The sequence below is a fragment of the Leptonychotes weddellii genome, chromosome 6 (assembly GCF_054177405.1).
Source record: "Leptonychotes weddellii isolate Sample4059 chromosome 6, ASM5417740v2, whole genome shotgun sequence".
NCBI lineage: Eukaryota > Metazoa > Chordata > Mammalia > Carnivora > Phocidae > Leptonychotes > Leptonychotes weddellii.
The window spans coordinates 105,047,577-105,073,304 of NC_138374.1; the positions used below are offsets into that span (position 1 = coordinate 105,047,577).

Here is a 25,728-nt window from a genome sequence, read left to right on the forward strand (position 1 = left end):
AAGCCTCAGGAAGCAGGTTTCTGGATGGAAACGAAATAGGCCCTCCACCACGGGGCCTCATCTGGGACCGAGTTAAATCGCTCTCGATTCCTGCTTGGACACTTCAGCTCTTGAGGGCAGAACTCCCTGTTCTGAGCCTCTGGCGAGGGAAGGAACATGCCTCGAGTGCTCTGCTGTGGTGTCAACAGCAGAGAAGAGAAAAGCAGGAGGAGGGGAAGGAGGAGAAAGAGAAAAAGAAACCCTGCCTATCTGTCTATTGGCACCTCTCTGAACCCTGCCCCTAATTCTGAGGGGATTCCTCAAGCACCAAGAGGATAGGCCTCATCATGGCCTCTCTGCTCGCTTTCCATTCTTGACTACTACAGCTTTCTGATTTTCCTGTGAACTTTCCTCCTATTCCAAAACAAAAGCCTGTTTTCTCTCCTGCTTCCCGAGGGAGTTAAGCTGGGCAGGATCCTTTCCCTTTGGCTACAGTTTCCCAACAGTCCCAGAAGTAACTTTCGGTGTGGCTGGGACAAAAGTCCTTAAGAAAGGAGGTAAGGAGACACCAAGAACAGAGGGACTAGAAGCTGCTAAAAAAAGGAAGATGCGGGTAGCTCAGTTTAACATCTATTTTGGTACCAGGCCCCGTTACCTTACGTATAGCCTCCCGATGACTGAAATAGATGGTTGCCATTTTGTCTGACCAAATTCAGCTTCTCCCCCTCCCCCCCACCTCAATTCTTATTTTTGGTAACAGCATTCAGAAAGACCCTTTGTTCTGGGGGATTTCCTCTCCCCACTGCACCAGAATCATCTGGTGGGCCAATACAAAACTCTTCTCCCCTCCCAAGGGTGGGCATACAACCCAGATATGGCTAATCAGAGACTTCCCTGGGCTTGTATATGCTGATACGGAGAAAGAGAAGTCCTCTTTCCCTCTGGGTTGCTAAACAGAAATTAAAGAAAGCGAAGTTGTTTACAACCATTGCCCCCACTTGTATGGAGGAAGCTCATTTATAGTAGGACAAAATGAGGGGATCACAGAAAGAAGCATAGTTGATTGTGTGGGCATGTGTGAAAAGAGAATGATTCAGATATAGATCTTTATCTCTATCTGGCCATCACCCATCCATCTATCCACCCATCCATCTATCATTGAGAAAAGGTAGGGAAGTAATCTGAAACTACTTTAGTCTCTGGACTAAGAGAGTCATAATGTAAACTCACAATCTCTTTGTGTACCACTGCTTGCCCAAAAGTCATTTATTTTGTCAGTCACTGGTGAGCCAAGATTCACTCCAGGTTTCTCTGATCCTCTGGTTTGCTGCTGGCCCTCTGCCAAGCTGCCTCCTAAAGGCGGGTAAACCCTGGTCCTGCCTTAAAGAAAGGAAGTCTGTGAGGACATTAGACCTTTCTAAACCACTGCAAAGCAAGGCAGAACACAATGCTATAACAGAGATACAAATAAAATTCAGTGGGATCCACAGGGGAGTAAATATTTGGCACCATGATTGTGCCTCAAGTCAGCCCAGGGCCAACTTTGGGGGATTCCTGAATACTTGGATGCACAAAGGAACCCTAAAGTAAGTCTGTCTCCTCAAGTCACTTTGGACTTGCATGGACACTGGCCGTTTACTGATGTGTAACCAGCAATTCCCACAACCCCGAACAGAAACTAATTGCTTCGAACTGTGGCCATATTTGCAGAGCTCAGTGTTGTCTGTGGCTCTGCCAATCATATTTAGAGTTACCCTGAAACCTTTGCTCTGAAGCTTACCCTGCCCCGCTCCCGATCACCGCTCTGCTCTCTGATCAGTCCACTTGCATTACTTCCTGCTACAACCGCAGTAAGCCTGCAGCTGAGCAGGGGTTGGAGAAAGGTAAGTGTGGGTATTTATTTCCCAGGCGTTTACCAAGGGAAACAAGTTTACATATGCCATTTACAAGCTATTTCCAAAATGTGCAGTGAAAGTAGTTGTCTATTCCTAGGGTCTAAAACAGTGGTTTTCAACCTTTTCTTTTTCCTTGAGTTCACTTTATGCCAGGCAAAATAGTCCACAGCCAATCAACCCCTTCCTTTCTGTGTACTAATGGAAAAATAATTTAAGAATATTATTGAGGGGCCATTACAAAGTATATTTTGGGAGATTAAGTGTACATTTGCTTTACCAGTTAGGGCATAAATGATTCATATTCAAATTGCAATGCATAATTGTCTTTATGTGTAGTTACTGAAAAATTAAAGGCCAAAAAATACAGTTGCAGCAAATATGCAACACTGGTCATTTTAACCAAACAAATCACAACTAACTTGATAATGATGAAGCTAAGTTAACAGCAAATTATAATTAAAAGCAAGAATGGCAGCACTTGAAGACTTTGACTCACACATGGCGACACAGAGTAGTGACAAAGCGCCATCCAGAGAATGTCATCCAGAGAATGTGGGCAAGCTTCCACCAGAACTTTCCCTGGAAGCCAGACTTCTTGGTGGAATATTAAATTAGAATCCTCAATAAAATTTAGTAACTCGTTGATTCTGGTTTATGAATTCCAAATTAGATTAACCTTTTATAATTCACTTAGCATGCTATTAGTAAATAGGTCTTAGAGGTACATAAAAATGAGCATATGGATTTGTAAATAGTTTGTCCCAAAGGACTAAAGAAAAGATTAACTTTCTTGCGTAGGTTTGAGGCCCATCAGGTGTGCCTTGGGTAGCTTTTGAGAATCACTGGGTGGAAGGCTCTGGAACACAGCTGAATTGCTATTCGCCCGAGACTTTGACCAAGGCAGGAGTGAGATATGAGAGCCAGGGACATTTATTCCAACCCTCTTGCCTTCTACAGTAAGAGTTATGCCAGGACCTCAGGAGAAAACAGAGCATTCCAACCTGACACTGCTAGTTAGGTTAGCATGGAGGTCAATATGACTTAGAAATTTTCACACTAGTTAATTAAAAAGAGCAACCTCCTCAAAGCAATGAAAGTAGATGCTGGTGACTCACAGAGTTATGGTATTTTATTTGTGACTAAAAATTAAATGAAAGAAAGACTAGGAAGTAGTCTATCAGAAAACCTGGCAGGACCAGTCTCCAGAGGGGTCAATGCGTTGTTTTTCTACCTCAACAAAGAATACTTCATAATTGTGGCACTTCCAACATTTCAAAATACGTTTGCATATATTACCTAATCTTTAGTGAGGAGGTGCAATTTCTGAGGTGACTAGAGGGTTTGCAACTCCCCGACTCTTTATTTCCCCTTTTCTCAGTATTCTCCTTCCTTCTTGGGTTCACATCCCTCTTAATCTATCCTACTCGCTTGTTCTTTCTGCCTGGTTTCTTAGCTTTGTCAGCTCGCCCAGGCCTTGCTTACTCTGGATTTTTCAGGGTTTCTCAGAGTTAAAGAGGTGACTGATCCTGGAGTCAAAATCTAATTCAACCTAGATCTGTCGTGTCCTTTAAGAAAATGTTTTTTGGCTTTTCAAATGAGTCAAGTAGAACCTCTCATGTAATACGCCTTCAGTCCTGGATAAATGATCCTAGGTAATCAGGCTTATGAATTGCAAGTGATCATGGATGGCATGGGCCATCTTGTACCTCTAGCCTCGAGCTGGCCAGCACCAGCTTCCATGTGTCTTGGTTGTGGAATGCAAAGTTCGGTAATTTGGTGGGTGTCGTGGGTAGACCTGTGTCCTTCACCTCCCACTGCCACCACAATTCATATGTTGGACCTCAACCCCCAGTACTTCAGAATGTGGCCTTATTTGGAGATAGGGCCTTTAAAGAGGGAATCAAGTTAAAATGAGGGCATAAGAGCGCCCCTCCTCCATTTGACTGGTATCATCATTGAAAAGAAATGTGGACACAGAGACAGACTCAGAGAGAGGGATGACAAGGTCGAGATGCAAGAAGGCAAGCCATCTATGAGCCAAGGAGAAAGGCCAGGAACAGAGCTTCCCTCAGAGCCCTCAGGAGGAGGCAGCCCAGCCGATGCTGTACCCTTGGACTTCAGCCTCCAGAACTAGGAGACGATACATTTCTGTTGTCTAAGCCACTAAATGGTGCTTTTTATGGCAGCCTAGCAAACTAACACAGGGCGCAACAGAGGCCAGGAGACTCATTTCTCCCACCTCTTCATGGGATTATTTTAAGAATTGAGTAAGCTAATAGATATAAGAGCACTTTGCAAAGAGTTAAAGCCACAGTGAAGATGAAAGGGATTGGTAAAAACAGAGTAGCATTCCCTAGCTACCATATTTAAAACTATCATTCTTCAAAGCACCCCCTTGGGGCACCTGAGGACCTCAGTCTTTAAGCGTCTGCCTTCAGCTCAGGTCATGATCCCAGGGTCCTGGGATGGAGCCCCACATGGGGCTCCCTGCTCAGTGGGGAGTCTGCTTCTCTCTCTCCCTATGCCCCTCCCCTTGCTTGTGCTCTCTGCCCTCATCAAGGAGTCTCCTTGAGTTTCTCTCTCTCTCTCCCTCTGCCCCTTTCCCCACGCTCTTTTTCTCTCTCAAATAAATAAATAAAATCATAAAAAAATAGAAGTCACCCCCTTACATGCATACGTACTAAATCCCCTTCCCTGATTTATTTTTCTCTGTATAACTCTTACCACCTTATGACATAGTATATATTTTACTTATTTATTTTGATTATAGTCTGTTTCTTCCCATGAGTATGAACTTTCTATTTTGTTCATTGCTGTCTCCCCAGCACCTAGAACTTTGGCTGGCATGTGGCAGGTCTCAAAACATACTGGTTGGATGAATTGTAAATGCATATTTGCCTCCACTCATCTTCATCAGGCTATTGCCGACTAATTCTTTAAGACCAAAGAAGGGGCATCTCCTCCCTTAGGAAAACTTCCAGGGTCACTCTCCTCTTCCTTAGTTTGGGGCTCTTCTTCCATCCTCTTAAATGGGTAATTCCATCATCGCCCTGACCACATCACACTTCCTTGACTCCCTCACTGTGGGTTCTTGAAGGTAGGGTCCACCAAGATGTGTATATCCTGTATTCCAAGCAGATGACTCTGAACCTGAACCTTAGTGCGCACTCCATACTTGACTGTTGCATGAGCAGGTAACTGGGGAGAAAGGGAAGGGCAGAGAAGGTTCAGAACTGGCTCACTAGGATAGCACGTACTGGTGAGGTTGAGAAAAGGGAACTTTGAGCACTGTTGGTGAGAACATAAATTGGTGCAGCCATTATGGAAAACAGTATGGAGGCTCCTCAAGAAATTACAAATAGAACTACCATATCATGCAGCAATCTCACTTCTGGGTATATGTCCAGTGGAGATGAAATCACTATCTTGAAGAGATATCTGCTTTCTCATGTTTATTGTAGCTTCATTTACAATAGCTAAGATATGAAAACAACTTTTTAAGTATCCATCTATGGCTGAATGGGTAAAGAAGATATTGTGTATGTGTGTATAATTATTCTTATGTATATATATCATATATGTATATAATGAAATACTACTCAGTCTAAAAAAAGAAGGAAATCTTGCCACTTGTGACAGCATGGGTGAACCTAGAGGGCGCTATGCTAACTGAAATAATTTGGTCAGAGAAAGACAAATACTGCATGTCCTCACTTACATGTAGAATCTATAAAAGCCAAATTCATAGAAACAGAGAGTACAATGGGGTGGGGGGAGCTGGGGAGTGGGGAAGGCGAGGAGACATTGGTCAGAGTACAAACTTGTAGCGATAAGATGAAGTTCTGGGAATCTAATGTACAGCCTGGTGACCACGGTTAACAAAACTGTATTATCTATTTGAAAGGTGCTAGGAGACGAAATCTTAAATGTTCTTACCACAGTCACAACAACAAAATGGTAATTATGTGAGGTGATAGATCTGTTAACTAATCTTGCAGTAATCATTGCACAGTATTTATATGTATCAAATCATTGCAGTGTGCACCTTAAACGTACGCAATGTTGTATTTCAATTACATCTTAATAAAGCTGGGGAAAAAATCATAAAAAAGACGGGGCCCACTAGGGTGCTGACCTTGTAGCCCAGGCTACGTTCATGAGCTGTCAACAGTGGTGAGCACTCAAAAGGAATGCCACCCTCACATGCTGTTCTGGGGGCCCCAGAGGAAACAAGAAGTTAACAGTGACGTGAGCCATGAGGAGGGCCTCATGGATTTGAAATAAAAGAAATTAAAATCGGTTAAGCAGACTAGAGCTATGCAATGCCACTTTAAAGATCAAAAAATGAAAGTCTCCTGGATACACAAAACAGGAGTCTCATCGGATGAATATATGAACATAACTGAAGACAGAATGAATTCCCCTGGGGCTGGGGTGAGGAGTGGAGGTTGTCAACCTAGGAAGTTCAGTTAGGAAAGGGAGAACTGAGGGGCCTTTGGCAGTTGAGCCTGGCTTAAAGTGCCCGGCCTGGGGATGAAGGTGTCAGACTTTCCTGGGACGTTTTTGATGGGAACTAGACCCCGGAGGTAGGGGCAAGGCCCACCTGGGAACGGGAGAGTCCAGCGTGAGCTGCAGGTACTGCCAAGGTGGGGCTCCAACATAATAGAGTGATTGAGGGTAAGAATCCTCTGCCCCTGGGAAGTCTGGTGTTGCTGTTTGCATTTGAAAAGGAAAAAGTACAGGAGAGAAAAATCTATGAAGGTCATGGTGCTCTGGGTGAAGAATTAAGGATCTCAGGCTGATGCTTCTTGTCTGCAAAGAATGACGAAAAGCATCATGCTTGCCAGATTAACCCACCTTTGGAGTTTCACGATCCAGGGAAGGATAGTCATCATTTGGTCTGTTCATTCATTCGTTCGAATATTTTCGAGCCAGACCAGCTGCTAGATGTTGGGAATACAAAAATCAATGTTAACATGTAGTTCAACTAAGAACTTTAACCTCCAGGATCTGTGTAATCTAGAAGCCAGTTCAAACAAGTGTCCTCTGGCTTCCCCCCAGGGGGTTAGGAAGGGCAGCCATAACATGGAGGACCACAAAGCTAATCAAGCAGAGCAGAAGGCTGTTAGAAGAGTAAAATGCCAACCCACTGGGGGATCTGCCTCACAACCTCTTGCTGGGAATGTTAACTGGGACCCAGTAGAGCAGAAATACAGCCCCAGTTAGGCTATAAGCATTGCCACTAATAATCACTTAGCCAAAATTATCATTGAGCTAAACAAGGGAAGGTTTTAGGTAAGCAGATCTTTCTAGAATGTCTGCAGAATCACTGGAATGGGTTCTTGACTTTCTTCATCAACAGTGAAAATTTCAGCAGGGTGCCTGAGACAAAGTAGATTTATATGATGCCTCTCTTGATTACCCTGAAGCCTGCTCACCTAGAGCAGAAAGATTGAAGTGAGTCTGGGCTACTCTTTCCTCATTTTAAAAATAAACAAACATTCTCTGGGTTTTAAAATGTGAGTTTCCCCAGAAGCACTTTACAGAAGGAATTCCTAGACTGTATATATTTTGTATTCTTTGTAAATTCTATGAATATTTTGCATATTAGAGACAAGAAGATATTCAGTGTTTACTTTGGACGCAAAGGGAGAAGGGAAATAGATAGTCCTTGTCCAATCTTTCTGCAAGTCATCATCTGTGTCCCATCCATCCGAAGTCTGTTCAGCACTATGCTGAGTACCAGGGAGATGGAGCAAGACAGAAGGGGAAGGCAGATACAAAGAATTTGACGGCTCGTCTTCAGTAAGCTTCCTGTCTCATAGAGGTGTTGTCAGTTGGGTTCCCTGGGGCTGAGATGGAGATTTGGGAACCAGAAGTTTATCGGGGAGTGTCCTCAAGAACAACACTTTTGTAGGATTTGGCAGAAGGGGAAGTTGAACTGGAACATGATCCCAAAGGGAGCTCTGAGGCTGAGATGGCCCTTCAGAGAGGTCCAGAATTGAGACAAGGGAGATGTATCTTTGTAGAATGTCGTTGGGTGTGGGCTTCCTCCCCGGGAGGGAGAGTAACCTTGGATGAGAGGGAAATTCCTGGGGAGGGACTCAACGATGAGCTTTCGACAGGCAACATCCCCAGACGCTGGGAGGATTTATGCACTGGCCCCGATGGTGGGGATCTGGGGGGCACACCGCAGTGTCCACAAGGAGGGAGTAAAACACGGTACTACAAGGTGTGGTGCGACACCATGGTGCTGTAATGAAGGTAGGGATGCAGTGAAATGGGCACTCAGGAGGTGGAGGGATCACATCTGATGGGGCAAAAGGAAAGCTTCCTGAGAAGTTGAGGTCTCTGAGTCTGTGCAAGCCCCCCGCCCTTCCTTTAGAAGAGCAAAAGTGATGGACTTGCACATTCCCAGCTGCTGGGGAAGGAGAAGAGAGCCGATGAGAGGAGATAAGATACCCACAATTGTCTCCTTCCCCAGCACTTCCGGAGTTGCAGTCCCAATTATCAATCACTTCTAGTTCCAATATTCAGTGGTCTCGGGTTAGGAAGCCCCTGATAACACTGGGGAGGGCTGCCCTGGGGGCCTTGCAGATACATTGGCTTATGCCCTGACGGACTGGCTTACCTGCCCCAGCCATCCCTGGTCAGGTCCCAGCAATCCCTGTTTGGTCCAGGTCACCAGAGAATTCTGAGTCTAGATGGCACTTTGCTGAGACAGTGCCTTCCTTTTTTTTTTTTTTTTTAATATTTTATTTATTTATTTGACAGAGAGAGACAAAGCGAGAGAGGGAACGCAAGCAGGGGGAGTGGGAGAGGGAGAAGCAGGCTTCCCGCGGAGCAGGGAGCCTGATGCGGGGCTCAATCCCAGGACCCTGGGATCATGACCTGAGCCGCAGGCAGCCACTTAACTGACTGAGCCACCCAGGCACCCCAGTATGCCTTCCATTTTCAATTGTTTTTGTTCCTATCAAGCTGGGTTGTGTCAGGGCTAGTGAACCTAGAGCCGCCTTCCCGGGATCAGAGCAGAGGGAGAAAGTGTACGCGGCTCCACTCTCTGGCAAGTCAGTGGGTGTTGTTATTAGTTTTGAGATTTATCCTTCTGTTTGAGATGCCTCCAGGCTAAAGGAAACAGTTTTTCCATGGATTTACCCTCCAATTAGCAACATGTCCCCTTGCCCACTTTATAATTCTGCTGTTATGCCCTTTAAATTCTCCATCATAGGGAAGGCAAAAACCTGTTTAGAAGCTGAATAATGGAGGGGCACCTGGGTGGCCCAGTCGCTGGGCGTCTCCTTTCGGACACATACATACATAGAGAGAGAGAGAGAGAGAGAGAAGCTGAATAATGGATTCCGTCCAGGGCTTTGCATGAATCTGTATACTCCAACACACAACTTTCTATGTCAAGGTTCAAAAATATTACTTCAAGTAGACAAAATTAAACAAAGCAAAGCGCTCTAACCCTATTCCAGATAGGGCCTCATTTTCCCAAGCTGTAAAATACAGACATCTGTCTTACTCAATAATCTTTATTTGTTAGGTCCTTCCATGCTAAGAGCCACTGAGTTATAATGATCTGACCTGAAACAGCTGATTGAGACCCAGGAAAGTCCTTCCTGTCAGCCTCTGCTTCTGATCCTGCATTGGGACCACAAACCCAAGAGAGATGCTTCAAGCCCCTACTGAGTGAGAACAGTTCTGCTCCCTGAGCCCCCTTGTCCCCTCTCCCAATGTTTCATTTATTAAGCTGAACCACCTACCATCCCAGAATGGGCAGCAGACCCAAACCAGTTTCTTGGAGTTCTTCTGGGTTGGGCCTCCTGGGCCACCGTTACTAACTGTGTCCTGTCTGGGGCCAACCAGCCAGGCCTGGGTCCAGCAGGAACGTAGGGATCCCAATCTGCAGGTGATCAGTAGTTTTCAGGTTTGCCTTCAGTGCTTGGTTCCAATCACCAGATGATGGAATGGGGCCTGCTGATGTTCTTCAGGTGTCCAAAGAGGGAGTGGAGCCAATCTAACATCTAGGCTGAATGCTAAGGGCTTGGTCTCTTCTGTCTCTTGCTTCCCCTCCTCCCACTGACCAGGCCCAGGTTTAGGCTCTGGTGACCTCTAACCAGATAACTGCCAGGCCTCCCTCCTGTTCTCCAGGTTCTGCTTGGTGCATTTCAAACTACATACTGCTGATGCCTCACTCATCCGGCTATGTCCCTCAGTGACTTTCAGTGACTCTTGACTTCATCTCCCAAATTAAGCATGCATTCTGCTCCCTAGTTTTCCAGCTGCATTTCCACCATCCCCCCACTTGACTTCCTATCTGTGGTTATTCAGCCAAATTAAATGCTGGATTGTTGGGGTGCCTGGGTGGCTCATTTGGTTGAGTGCCCACTCTTGGTTTCGGCTCAGGTCATGATCTCAGGGTCATGATCTCAGGGTCGTGTGATCAAGCCCCGAGTCACGTTGTGTGCTCAGTTCAGAGTCTGCTCAAGATTCTTTCCCCTCCTTCTCTCTCCCCCTTTTCTTCTCCCCCTGCTCACACTTGCACATGCACACACACTCTCTCTCTTTAAAATAAATAAATAAAATCTTCTTAAAAAAAAACACACGCTTGCATGGAGCACTGGGTGTTGTGCACGAACAATGAATCATGGAACACTTCATCTAGAACTAATGATGTAATGTATGGGGATTAACATAAGAATTAAAAAAAAAAAAAAAAAAACCACACGCCAAAACCAAAAAACCCGCTGGATTGTTTTCCAAACCTATTCTGGTAATTGCACACCTCTACTTAAATTGTTCTCTCATCCGTCATGTCTTCGTTTCTCATCTTCCATTTCTTTCTCCTTCAAATTTCTTCTTTCACTTCAAGCCATGTTCCCTCATGAACATATATAAATAATTCTGACCAAAATTTTAGCAAATCAAATCTAAATATATTTAAAAAGTTAATACATCATGACCAAATAGGGTTTATCCCAGGAATGTAAGGTTAGTTTGGCATTCAAAAATCAACCACTGTAATGCATTGTATTCATTTCCTGGTGTTGTGTAAAAAATTATCCCAAACTTAGCAGTTGAAAATGATGCAAATTTATTATCTCACAGTTTCTGTAAATCAGAAGCCCAAGCATGGCACGACTAGATTCTCTGCTCAGGGTCTCACTGGGCTGAAACCAAGGCGTTGGCCATAGCTCTTGTTCTCATTTGGGGTTTGGGGTTCTTTTCCAAACAGGGAATAGCCCTCTTTCCATGGCCTCTTTTATTTTAGAAATACTTGCCCCTTTGCCTTATCCCGACCATATCCCCTGCCCTGAAGGCAGCAATGATCTTCATCATCTCGGTGCTATGGAACTGAACTACAAAACCAAGTGTGCTGGTACTTTTCTTTTCTGCTTGATCATTTTGTAACAGTGAATAAAGAGAGAGTCATTTTACTTTATATATTTCTATCCTTTTGCCACAGAACTTGTCTGCATTCCTCTCATTTGGCAGTACTTTTCCCAGTCTGGTAGTCAGCAGTTCCAGCAGCTGCTGGGAATGGCTTTCAATTAAATATGGCCATCTGTGAAAGGTACATTGCCACACAGCCCATTACTGTGCAGGAGACAGTGATGGGAGCAACAATTACTATTACTTACAGTCCGATGGGCCAAGGCACGTTTTTTTTCTTGCCCAAACAGGGGTCTACCATATCTAGATTAAACTTTCATTTTAAAAAATTTCATCAAATTGAACTAGACACAGACATATCTGAGAAACTGGAACAAATACCCATAGCCCCAACTACTATCCTTTGACACACACTTCAAAAACGGTTCTATACTACCTCTCCCCCACCCGCCTCAGGTGTATCTACTTTGAGACCTTTTCTCATTTTCATTTCTAAGTGTTGGGGGTAGGCAGGGTTATGGCTATGGGAGCCACAGGGACTCTCACTCCCTTCTCTCATAGAGATCTCTACTTGGATGAAGTAAGTCAGTCAAGGAGGTTCAGGTCTGCAATAGTAGTTAACTGCTCAGGCTTTGGAGCCCAACTGTGTGGGATTGAATCTCAGGATATGTTTCTTAATATTTGTCCCTCAGTTTCCTCATCTGTAAAACGGGAACAATAACAGTACTCAGTAGTAGGCTTACTCAGAGACTGAATGAGTTCACTCATTTAGAAAAATGACTGGCACACAGTAAGTACTCAGTAGTAAAGGTTAGCTATTATTATCTTTACAACTGTTGTTCTCAACCCTGTTTGTATATTCAGATTGGGAAGATTTTGAAAAATGCTGATGCTCGGAGCCTCATCCTAGATCAGGGCTTCTCACTTGCAACACCACTGATACTTTTGGTCAGATAATTCTTTGTTGTGGGGCTGTCCTGTTTAGCAGCAACCTGGCATTTACCCATTAATGCCAATATTGCAAACCTCCCCCTATTCTCAGTCGTGATAACTAAAAATGTCTCCAGACATTGCTAGATATCCACTAGGTAGAAAAATTTTACCTCAGCTGAGATCTACTGCCCCACATCAATGAAATCACAGTCTCTGGAGATGAGGCTTGGGTATGGGTCTTCCCAAGGGCAGATCCAGGTTTTGTGGGCCTGAAGCTTATAATATTTGGGGGTCACTCTTCTAGAAAAATAATACAAATGTAAAAATAAGATATAGAAGTGAGTATTATTTAGAATGAGTAAAGAAATTACAAAAAATACTTGTGTCTTGGAGATTCATATTCCTTTCTTTTGAGATCACTGTAGGCAATTTGCCAGCAAAAAATTCTTTTTGACAGCAAGCCAGCTTTCTCTCCCCACCTAGGATATTTTATACCACCCAGTGCTAACAGACACCTTAAAGTGTAAGCATCTTGAACACACTTTATGAGAAAGCTACCTCCAGGTCTTCCCTTGCTGCAGCATACTGCTTTGGATGGAGGCTCAACTGGGCAGGGTAGGCACAAGGCCCACAAAGCCCAGTTACCTTAATCACAATTTCAGAAAACTTGGCACTGGGAGGTAGGTTGGAGGCGGGCAGGGAGCACAGCAAGAGGAACTTGAGATTGCAGCAAAAGCTCAAAGTCTGGAGAACCATGACCTTGACCATGAAATGCATAGTTCCAACTGGGCTGACCTTTGATTTGCAGTCTTAGTACTGAGGTCAGGGGCAGGATACATGTCAAGATGCAGGACTAAGGGTGGTGAGGGCCAAGCACTAAGAGAGGTATGCCTCACATACCCAATCACCCTCCGTGCATTCCTCAGGAACACTGAGTCCGGAGTATTCCCAGAAACCAAAGAAATAGGGCAATGGGCAGGTCATACAGGCACCCAGGAGCCATGACTTGGGAGCCAGACTCTAGGTCTTAGAGAGCAGATCTACTTCTCAGCTCCATGAGATGAAGTTATGGGGACAGACTAAGCCTGTAAATACTGAAATTTGCTAGAGACTGAATTTTTGTGTGTTCCCCCACCCACCACCCCTCACATTCATATGTTGACATCCTAATCCCTAATGTGATGATACTGGGAAGTGGAACCTTTGGGAGGTTAGTGGAGTCCTCAAGAATGGGATCAGTGCTCTTATAAAAGAGATCCCAGAGAGCAACCTTGCCCTTCCAACATCACTGTGAGAACACAGTGAGAAGTTGGCTTGTCTGTGAACCAGGAAGCAGGCTCTCGCCGGACACTGACTCTGCCAGCAGCCTGATCTTGGACTTCCCAGCTTCTAGAATTGTGAGAAATAAGTTTCTGCTGTTTATAAGCCACCTCGTCTTTGGTACTCTGTTATAGCAGCTGAAATAAACTAAGACAAACTCCCTGCCTTGGTTAGGGGTCCAGAACTGGGTATGAGGAGGAGCAGCTAGAACTGGGTATAGGAGTGAGCTGTGATGTGCTAGGAACTGGGGAGGTAGGGAAGGGGGGGAGGAGGAGAAAGAGGAGGAAGAGGAAGGGGAGATGAGACAGTTGCTAAAGGTGGTTTGCTTTTGAGGGAATTCAATATCAGCTTTTCATACTTTTGAATGCAAATCTCCATCAAAATACTGTTAATAATTGATAAGGTAATATCCTATAAATATCTGTATAACTACCTCACAGGATTGTTTTAAAGCTACTATTAATATTTAATAAGGCATAATACCCAATTAATACCTAGGTATTATTTAAATCTACTTCAGGGCTGTAGTGAGGAATAAAGATAAGAATACAAAATGCCTGACACATAAATGATATTTATGAAATAGTAATTATTACTGAGACTATGAATTATAAATCCATGCTCCAACTCTGGAGTCAGACAGACTTGAGTTTATGTGACCTTGAGCAAATCATTTAAAGTCACAAAACCTTGGTTTCCTCATCAATCAAGAAATGGTTCCTCCTTCACAGCGATGCTCTGAAGATGAAATATGCTAATGCTATGATATTTAGCATTGTGCCTGTCACGTAGTTATTGCTGAGTAAACACTAGTTATATTGTTTTATGAGGCCCTTATCATTATATTTTCACGTGGTTTGTCCCTGATGTCATCACATATGCTACTTCCTTGTTAAGGATGCCCCGTGGCATTCCCCACCCCCAACCCCCTTCGGAATATCAGTGATTTGAAATTCTGAAATCCACTTGGAAGAATCCCTTCCTTCTGATCCTCCTTGAATCTACTTTCATTACTTTTTTTCCCCTTAAATGCTCTAGGTCGGCTCTCTTTGCCATTATTATTTTAATGTAGGACATTCTTGATCCACAACCGATTATTCAAACCGAGCACATCTTGTAATTTGGAAACTCTTTGTTCCATAACAGTCATGCCCTTGACTGTAACCATGACGCTAGATTCATGTCCATAGCACTTGTTTTTTCCAACATCCCCCTTGCCTCCCATTGATCCCTCCATTATTATCTCCATTACAATGAGTGAGGACCCAGCATTATTTTTACATTATCTTACCAGTACCTTTCCCCAGGTACTCAATGGCCTTCTCTTACCTGTTGCTGTCATCCTTCTTTGTCATCCAATCCTTCTCAAGGCCTATTTTCTTTCTGCGTGTCCTCTTCTTTGCAGTTTCCACTGATTTAAATGTTGGTGCCATTCACTAGACTCTGGCTTCCAAATTAAAGAATATGCTTAGTGACTTGGCTAGCAGAGAGATACAAGTACACTATGTTATATATAATGATTAATTTCTCATTAGCTATGAATTGAGTTTTTGCACATAAAATTTTACTTTAGATATCCTAGGGGAGTTAACTATTTCCCATTGTAAATCCCTTTGTAAAGCACACAATTACCCACTAGTTTATGGTTTTGTACATAAAAATGTGAAATGTTGATATAGTGTCAGACCTATTATTCATTTGGGATTCTGTCTTAGGAAGAGTTTATAAAGATCATAGCTATCAGACCTACTTAAAAGTTGAAAGAAGCCCTACAGCTTGCAGCTTTTTTGGTCCCTTAGCCATAATTTTTAAAGTGATGATATATGAAAAATAAATACACTTCTGGGTAACCTAATGAAGCAATTATATTTATTTATGCCTGTTTCTTTCCAAAATTTCACTAAAATGCTAAAGGTTTAAAAGATTTAAGAAGATTTAAAAAAAGATATGGGGTGCCTGGTTGGCCCAGTTGGGTAAGCGTCCAGCTCTTGATTTCAGCTCCTGTCATGATCTCAGAGTCATGAGATCAAGCCCTACCTCAGGATCCATGCTTAATATTCTCTCTCTACCTCTCCCTCTGCACCCCGCCCCCCGCTCACTCTCTCTCTCTCTAAAAAAAAAAAAAAAAATTGGGGCATCTGGAAGGCTCAGTCAGTAGAGCAATGCAATTCTTGACCTGGTTTGAGTCGTGAGTTTGAGCCCCACACTGGGGATAGAGTCTACTTAACAATAAAGAAAATAAACATCTTTTTAAAAAAGATATAAATCCACAAGGAAAAAGAGAACAAGTTCGGAGACCACAGCAAATGAGAGATGTCAACAACATTTTGGAAGATGGAAAGTGGCTAGGTAATGATAAGGGACTTAGTAAGAGGAAGTCCTAGCTAATGCAATTAGACAAGAAAAAAATCCCAATCAAAATCTCAGCAAGTTACCTTGTCGATATCAACAATCTGAATCTATAGTTTAGAGAGAGAGGCCAAAGACCCAGAATAATCAACCCAATGTTGAAGGAGAAGAATAAAGTTAAAGGACTGACACTACCCAACTTCAAGACTTATAAAGCTGTAGTAATCAGACAGTTCGCCATTGGTAAAAGAATAGATAGATTAATGAAACAGAATAGAGAGCCCAGACATAGACCCACATAAATATCATAAATTGATCTTTGATGAAGTAGTAAAGACAGTACAATGGAACAAAGACAGTTTCTTCCATAAATGGTGCTGGAACAATAGGACATCTATGTACAGAAAAGTGAATCTAGACACAGACCTTACAAACTTCACAAAAATTAATTCAAAACAGATCATAGACCTAAATGTAAAACACAAAACTGTAAGATTTCTAGAAGATAACGTAGGAGAAATCTAGATGACCTTGGGTATGATGACGACTTTTTAGACACAATGCAAAAGGCACCATCCACGGAAAAAATAACTGATAAGCTGGGCTTCATTAAAACTAAAAACTTCTGCTCTGTGAATGACAATGTAAAGAGAAAGAGAAGACAAGCCCAGACTGGGAGAAAGTATTTGCAAACAACACATCTGATAAAGGATTGCTATCCAAAATATACAAAGAACTTTAAAACTCAGCAAAAAGAAAACAAACAACCCAATGAAAAATTGGGCAAAAGACGTGAACAGATACCTCACCAAAGTAGATATGCAGATGGTAAGTAAGCATATGAAAAGAGACTAAATATCATGTGCATTAGGGATTTACAAATTAAAACAACAATGAAATGCCACTAATACCTATTAGAGGGACCACAATCCAAAACACTGACAGCACCAAATGCTGATGAGGATGTGGATAAACGGGAATTCTCATTCATTGCTGGTAAGAATGTAAAATGGCACAGTCACTTTGGAAGACAGTTTGACAGTTTCTTTTTTTTTTTTTTTAAGATTTTATTTATTTATTTGAGAGAGAATGAGAGAGAGAGAGCATGAGAGAGGGGAGGGTCAGAGGGAGAAGCAGACCCCCCGCTGAGCAGGGAGCCCCACATGGGACTCGATCCCGGGACTCCAGGATCATGACCTGAGCCGAAGGCAGTCGCTTAACCAACTGAGCCACCCAGGTGCCCCAAGTTTGACAGTTTCTTAAAACTAAACTTTCTCACCATACAATCCAGAAATCATGCTCCTTGGTATTTACTGAAAAGAGTTGCAAACTTATATACACATGAAACCCTACACATGGATATTTATAGAAACGTTATTCATAATTGTCCTAACTTTCAAGCAACCACGATGTCCTTCAGTAGGTGAATTGATAAACTGTGGTCAATCTAGACAATTCAGGAATATTATTTAGCACTAAAAAGAAATGAACTATCAAGTCATGGAGTTTTCCCTCATGGAGGAAACTTAAATGCATATGACTAAGTGAAAGAAGCCAATCTGAAAAGGCTACGTACATACTGTATCATTCCAATTATGTGACATTCTGGAAAAGGCAAAACTACGATTAGTGGTTGCCAGGAGTTGGGAAGAGGGAGGAATGAATAGGCAGAGCACAGTGGATTTTTATGGCAAGTGAAACTATTCTGTGTGATACTACAGTGATAGATACAGGCTATTATACATTTATCAAAACCCATAGAATATACAAAACCAAGAGTGAATCCCGATGTAAACTATGGACTTTGGAGGATAATGACATGTCAATATAAATTCATCTTTATATAAATATAACAAAGGTACTACTCTGGTGCATGATATTGATTGTAGGAGGCTGTGTATGTGTGCGTGGGGGGTTATATGGGAGCTCTTTCTACTTCCTGCTCAACTTTGCTGTGAACCTAAACCTACTTGAAAAAAATTAAGCTTGTTAATTAAATAAACAAATAAGGACAACATGCACATCTGAGAATACATATAACATTAATTAGTCTTTAATATAGCACCTGTTTTGACATTTGTCTCTTTTTTCCTAATACAGAGTTATTATTAAAATGAACAGTGTCTTTTTGAGACCTTAAGGCTCAAGCCAAAGGGTCTTTCTAATGCTAGATGCCAACTCCAGGCATCTCTTATCCTCTTTGGCTTTGGGGGCTTTCTTCATAATGCTACTCTCAAACGTGAAAGGCATTTTCCAATCAATCGTAGCATCCCTGAGATCCCATTATAAACCAAATATTTTTCATTAAGAGAACACATAAATAAATTATAGGAATTCATTCCACTTGGTATATTCATACTATATGGTCATTAAACTAAATGTATTAAAAATGTGTATTTAGACATTGTGTATTAGACCAATGTTTGCTGGAAATGCTAGGTCTTGAAAACATGTTTAGGGTAGCACCAAGTTGTACATTATACATATAGCATAGCATTTTTGTATTCATTTGTATTGATTTGTATTTTTAATGACATTATTTATGCAAAGTATAAAAATACAATAATAGTAACTTATGGGAAAGGAAGAAGGAGGGTAAGTGAGAGGCGGGCAAGAACACAAGGACTTCAACTTTATTTTCAAAATTTTCAGAAGAATCTATTATGATACTTCTGGTTTTCTCCTGAAAGACCCTGCGGGGTAAAAGTTCCTTAAGTTTCCTGGCCATTTTGGAAGGTAATGCTCTCATTTGACCCGAACTTACCCTTTCAATGTTGAGAAGCATACCTAATTCTGGCATTCTGAAATTTGTGAATTCCATTCGCTCCCTCTGTCTTTACCATTGCAATTTTATTGGCAATACCTGTAAACAGTATATTTAGAGTTCACTGGACCTATGATTAAATCCCTGTTAGCAGTTTGGTGTCAGGTAAATTATTTAATTCTGGTTCCTTGTCTGTAAAAACATTCCTCTCTGGTTGTTATGAAGAATATATTACATGGTGGCTGACACGGAGCTGGTCTCAAGAAATGCCACCTTTGTATTTTTTATTTTTTAAATTTTTAAAATTTATTTTTATTTACTTACTTATTTTTTAAAGATTTGTTTATTTATTTTAGAGAGAGAGAGTGTGGGGGGGGGGAAGGGACAGAGGGAGAGAGGGAGAGAAACTCCTCACTGAGTGCAGAGCCTGATGTGGGGCTGTTTTCAGGACGTGAGCTGAAACCAAGGCTCAGATACTTAACCGACTACGTCACCCAGGCACCCCAACGTATGTCAGCTTTTTAAAGACTTACATCATCTTCTTTCTTCGTCTTCAAACTACTGGTACAATGAATGAATGAATGAATGCATGCCAAGAGAATTATACTGTCAACATGAAGTAGGTATACTGAGAGAGCAGGCCAGAGATTTTCCATGAAAACATAAGTTAATAAAACAGCAGTTACAGTTCATGCCTCAGTGTGTTTTAGAGGTAATGGAAGAATAAGTGAGCACTTCCAAGCACACCATCCAAGAGGAAGCTGATATGTCTTTGTAAAATGTGTGATGCACGAAATTAAGTTTTCTCCACTACCTCAACCTACCATCAATAATAGCATGGTGCATCCCTTATGTCATATGATACATCATGTAGATTACCTGTATTAACCGCAGAATAGAAGTCATGATCCAGAGTTACTAAAAGTGAAAATAGATGGGTGGTGGGGAGGCACCTGGCTAGTTCATTTAGTAGAGCACACGGCCCTATGGCTCTTGATCTCGGGTTCATGAGTTGAAGCCCCATGTTGGGCATAGAGCTTACTTTAAAAAAAAAAATCAAAGAAATGGGGAGTAGAGGTAAGGAATTGTATAACTTAAACATAAAGATATGTTGTGGTTTTGAATATAATAGCAGTGTGTTTAATATACGATCTTCTGAACTACCTAGACAATGGACAGATAAGCCCCTTAACAAACCCACAATCAGAAAATTCAGAATAGTAAACATCCTGAGTCCTTGTCTGACCACTTCAGGTTCTGAGGCCTCTTGGAACAGAGGTGGTTGTTCAAATATTTCTCAAAGTAGTCAAGTATTTCTCAAAATGAAGTCTATCTCGCCAATAAGAAGCAAGTGTGTATCATGTGTCTCCTCCGGAGGAGATATTCTGAAGAGGACACATCAGTTATGTAGGATTCTAGCCAAAAACATAACCCAAGTCTAATCACTAGAAAACATCAGCCAAACCCACAATAAGGGATGTTCTGTAAAATAATTGGCTTGTGTTCTTTAAAAAAATGTCAATGTCATAAAGTAAAGATAGGCTCAGGCACTGTTTCAGATTGAAGGAGACAAAAGAGATGTCACACTAAATGCAGTATGTACCTGGTCCCTGGATTGGATCCTGTATGGGGAGGAAAAAGTTGTGAGAAAAAGCATATTGAGGCAATTGATAAAATTGGAATATGGATTGTATATTAGATACTTTTATCTAATTTCCTGAATTTGATAACTGACCAGTGCTTATGTAAAGAGAATATTCTTTTTTTAAAAAAAATATTTTATTTATTTGTCAGAGAGAGAGAGAGAGCACAAGCAGGGGGAGCGGGAGGCAGAGGGAGAAGCAGGCTCGCCGCTGAGCAAGGAGCCTGATTGGGGACTGGATCCCAGGATCTCGGGATCATGATCTGTGCTGAAGGCAGACGCTTAATTGACTGAGCCACCCAGGTGTCCCTGTAAAGAGAATATTCTTCTTTTTAGGAAATACACACTGACGTCTTAAGGAGTGAAGAGGTATGACGTACAACTTACTCTCAAATGATTTAGAAAAAAATTTTCTAGATAGAGACAAATAGAGAAAAAAAGAGAGTGATATAGTAATATGTATCAAAATAAAAATTGATGAATCTTAGTAAAGCATGAGTTCTTTCTGCTCTTTTTGCAGCTTTTCTGTAAATTTGAAATTATATCAAAGTGAAAGATAATTTTATTTTTTATTTATTTTCTTTTAAGATTTTATTTATTTGAGAGAGAGAGAGCATGAGCAGGGGGAAGGGCAGAGGGACAGGGAGAAGGCAACTCTTCTCTGAGCAGGGAGCCCCACTTGGGCTGGATCCCAGGACTCTGAGATCATGACCTGATCATGATGCTTAACCGACTGGGCCACCCAGGGGCTCACAAAATGAAAGGTAACTTTAAAAAGTGCCTATGGATTACCTGTATCAGAACACTGGAGTACAGTTGTTGCTAAAGATGCAGATTCCTGGGCCCTGCCACTGACTACTGAAGCAGAAAGTCTGGGGGTAGAATCTGGGAATTTTTATTTAAAAAATTATTCTTGGTGATTGCTATGCATACTAACATCCGAAAACCACTGGAATGGACTTAAAATAATTTTCTTAGCTTAATCAACCAAATGCCTTGAGGAAGAATACTGCTCTTCCTCCTCCTAATAGCGAAAGTGTACTTACATGGTAAAGACTGTATATATTTTCTTCAATTCTCACAATCATTTCTATGAACTACTGTATGCTCTTTTTACAGATGTGTAAAAGGTTAGAAAGGCTAAGTCAATTGCCAAGGTCTCATGCTATTAAGAGATGGAGCCAGGATTTGAATCTAAGGACAAACTGACTTTAGGGCCACACTCTTGACACCATGCTCTTGAGCCCAGCTGGGAAAATACAGGTTCAGATTATAGGCGTTGGCTATCATAAAACTGACATGTTGTTTGTCTCTTATAAAGTCAGTCCTTAATTGCATATTAAGGAAGGAAGCAGCGATGCAGCTAAAGCAATGAGCATTATGATAAGGCATGGAATTTCCCCTCCAATTCTCCATCCCGGTGACAAAGCCTTGGCTCTGTGATTAAGATAAGGCCACAGCCTGTTTGTTCTTTTAGATCACTACTGTGATTTTCCCATACATTTTGTAGATCCTCTGTAATCTGCAGGTACCAGGCCGGGTAAGGTCTGGACATACCCTCGCCAAAGATAGATCCACTCTCAGCGTGAGAGGATTTCCTCAGTGAGGTGAAATGTCATAATAGTTTTAAACTAGGAAAGGAATTATTGATGACACCAAGGAAACGCCTGGACTAAAAAGAAGTAGGCATTTTCCAAGGAAACTGCTCAGCTGGGGCTGTCTCCTCTGGTCCAGGGCATTGCCACCTTCCTGAGGCTTGGTCCTCTGCGGAGGGAACAGCCAGCCTACAGAAGAAGGCCTGGAGAAGTAGCTGGACCCTCCCTGAACCTTCAACAATAACCCTGTAATAACTTTGCTAATACGGACAGAGCTGGACTAAAAACCGGTCTTCTAATTCCAGAGGCCGAGGAGGTCTTTCCACTAAATCATGCTGCCTTCTGAATGAAAAAGATAAATACTGACAGGTTTTTTGTTTTTTTTTTTGCAGTCATGATCTCATGTATTTTTATAGACTGATAAGTGCAACCCTTGTGGTAAAAAAAAAAAACAAAAAAAACCAACTGTGTTTTTCAGCTACATTAGTTGAAATGCAATGTGTAAAGAATTAGTAGTGAATTTTGTTGTTGAGAGACTCATCCTTTCTAACTAGAAAAATGGAACATTTTCAGCAAAAAACACATCACTATTTTGAAGGGATTGAAGAACCACCCCCAGCTTAGTCCTACCACTGTGTAGTTGTTGTAGTCCTTAAGAACCTTCAGGTGGCAGGTGACATGATCTTATACACTGAAAATCCTGAATCCACACAAAGAAAGTATTACAGCTAATAAATGAGTTCATCAAGATCACAGGATACAAGATTAGTATACAAAAAAACATTTACCATACACTTGGAATAAAAACTCTGAAAAAGAAATTAGGAAACCAATTCTATTTACAGTAGCATCAAGAAGAATAAAGTACTTAGGAATACATTTAATAAAAAGTGTAAAACCTATACTCTGAAAACTACAAAATATTGTTGAAAGTAATTAAAGAAGATCTAAACAAATAAAAAGACTAATATGGACACTTCCCAGGACACTATGGATGCAACACAATCCTTATCTAAGTCCCAGTTGGGTTTTGTTTGTTTGTTTTTTGCAGAAATCAACCAGCTGATCCTAAAATTCATATGGAACTATTCAAGGGACCCAAAATAACTGAAACAATCTTGAAATAGAAGAGTGAAGATGAAAGAGTCACACCTCCCAATTTCAAAACTTACTACAAAGCTATAGTAATCAAGACAATATGGTACTTAATCAAGACAAGATGCTTACTACAAAGCATCAGTAGACACATATAGATCAATAATAGAATTGAGGGTCCAGAAATATGCCCTCACATTTATGGTCAATTGATTCTGACAAGGGTGCCAACACCATCCAATGGAGAAAGAATAGTCCGGGGCAACTGATAGCCACATGCAAAAGAATGAAGTTGGACCCCCACCTTACACCTCATACAAAAATTAGCTCAAACTGTAGAAGCTAAAACTTAAAATCTTAGAAGAAAACATAGGTGTAAATCTTTGAGATCTTGGTTTCTTAGATATGACACCAAAAGCACAAGCATCAACAATAACAAATAGTTAAATTGGACATCATCAAAATTAGAGATTTTTGTTGCTGTACCATCAAGAAGTAAAAGGAAAACCCACAGAATGGTAGAGAATACTTGCAAATCATCCTTCTGGTAAGGGACTTGTATTTAGACTATCTAAAGTACTTTTCCAACCCAACTATAAAAAGACAACCCAACGTAAAAAGGATAAAGTTTCTGAATAGATACTTTTCTAAAGAAAATATACAAATGGCCAATAACCATATGAAAAGATAGTCCATATCATTTTTTTAAGAGAGAGAGAGCATATGAGTGGGGGGAAAGGGACATAAGGAGAGGGAAAGAGAATCTTAAGCAAGTTCCACACCCAGCATGGAGCCTGAGGCAGGGCTTCATCTCACGACCCTGAGATCATAACCTGAGTCGAATCAAAAGTCGGACACTTAACCAACTGAGCCACCCGGGCACCCCAAAGATAGTCAATATCATTAAACATCAGGAAAATGCAAATCAAAACCACAATGAGATATCGTTTCATGCCCATTAGCATGCCTCTAAGCTAAAAGAGGGAGAATAGCAAGTGTTGATGAGAATATAGAGAAACTGGACCCCTTATGGAAATGGGAAATGGTGCAGCCATTTCGAAAAACAGTCTTGATAGTTCCTCAAAAGGTTAAACATAGAGTTGCCATATGACCCAGCAATTCCACTCCTAGGAATATAACCAAAAGAATGAAAACACATGTCCCTGCAAAAACTTGCACATGAATGGTCCTAACAGCATTATTCGTAACAGCCCCAAAGCAGAAACAACCCAAACATCAGCCAGCTAATGGATTAGTAAATAAAATGTTCTGCACCTAGATAATAGAATAGTATTGGGCAATAAAAACAAATGTAGTTCCCAATCCATTCTACAACATGGATGAACTTTGAAAACCTTATGCTAAGTGAAAAAGCCAAACACAAAAGGCCATAGTGTGTGACTCAATTTACATAAAATGTCTAGAATAGGTAAATCCATAGGGACAGAAAAAAAAAGAGCACTTTTCTAGGGCTGAGGAGTTTGGGGAGAAATGATGGAATGACTGCTAATGGGTATAGGGTTTCTTGTTGGGGTGATGAAAATGTTTTAAAATTGATTTTGGTGATAGCTGCACAACTCTGTGAAGAATATACTAAAAACTGTTCAACACTTTAAATGGATGAATTATGTGGTATGAGAATTGTTTACCAATAAAGCTGTTTTACATCTCTATGTGCATATATATCCATATATTTATATCCACATATTTATATCCATACACTTATAAAGAACCTCAGGTCTGTGTTTTTTTTCTTCTTTTCCTCTCAGTAAGAACAATTGCTCAGTAGGTGCTCGTCACTACTTAGAGGTTTAATGTCTTAAAATGAGGAAATTCCTAGTAACTCTTTCACTTACTGTGCCTGAGAAACATGAATTAAAACTTCTCTAGATCAAAAGCACTTGAAGGTGGCCGCAGACAGGTTTCCAGCTGGGGGGCAAAGAGGCAAGAGACAGTCCCTTCTGCTGGGACTGAGGTCAGAGAATGCAGATCAGAAGTTTAAGGTAAGGAGGGTATTGTATCTGAAATGAAACAGATGGGACAGAAGCTGATCGGGGATATACACAAATATTTCCAAGCGTGTCACTCTTCTGTACTGGGGTGTGTGATTTTTTTCCACTGAGCCCAGTATCGTCAATATGGGTTGGGCAAAAAAATGGATTCAGGGCCCACCCCTGGCTTTGCAGGGCAGGTGAAATAAAAAGACTATGGGAAGGGCAAGCTGGAGGTACTAGTGAGAGAAATAAATGAGGTGAGAGATGCCCAGGGAGAGACGGCGTGAAGGACAAGGGAAGAGTGGGGGTTTCTAAGTTGAGAGGGATGTCCAGAGCTGGAAGGACAGACGGTCATGATCAGAGGCCGGAACAATGGAGCTTAAGGTGTCATAAAGAAGCAGTTCTGGGTGGTGACAAGGTCCAAGGAGAGCCTGAGAGGGGGTTGCTGATGGGTGGGTGCTACAGCATCTGTAAATTTGCATTCTGGGAGCTGCTAGGTGTTGGGGCAGGCTTTTAGCTTTTCTCCCTGAAATCAGTTATCGTCAGGAATGGAGGCAGAATTTATTGCTGCCTTTATTTTATTTTTTAAAGATTTTATTTATTTATTTGACAGAGACAGTGAGAGGGGGAACCCAAACAGGGGGAGTGGGAGAGGGAGAGGCAGGCTTCCCGCTGAGCAGGGAGCCCGATGCGGGGCTCGATCCCAGGACCCTGGGATCATGACCTGAGCCGAAGGCAGACGCTTAATGACTGAGCCACCCAGGTG

The 25,728-nt window shown here is 41.7% G+C and overlaps 1 long non-coding RNA gene across 1 annotated transcript; it reads left to right on the forward strand.

The window, feature by feature from the left end:
* Positions 1 to 1,015: 1,015 nt before the first annotated feature.
* LOC145722317 (uncharacterized) lies at positions 1,016 to 25,501 on the forward strand. Its single transcript, XR_014146481.1, has 2 exons — positions 1,016 to 1,862; positions 22,925 to 25,501. It is a non-coding gene; the product is annotated as an uncharacterized LOC145722317 (long non-coding RNA).
* The last annotated feature ends 227 nt before the right edge of the window (positions 25,502 to 25,728 follow it).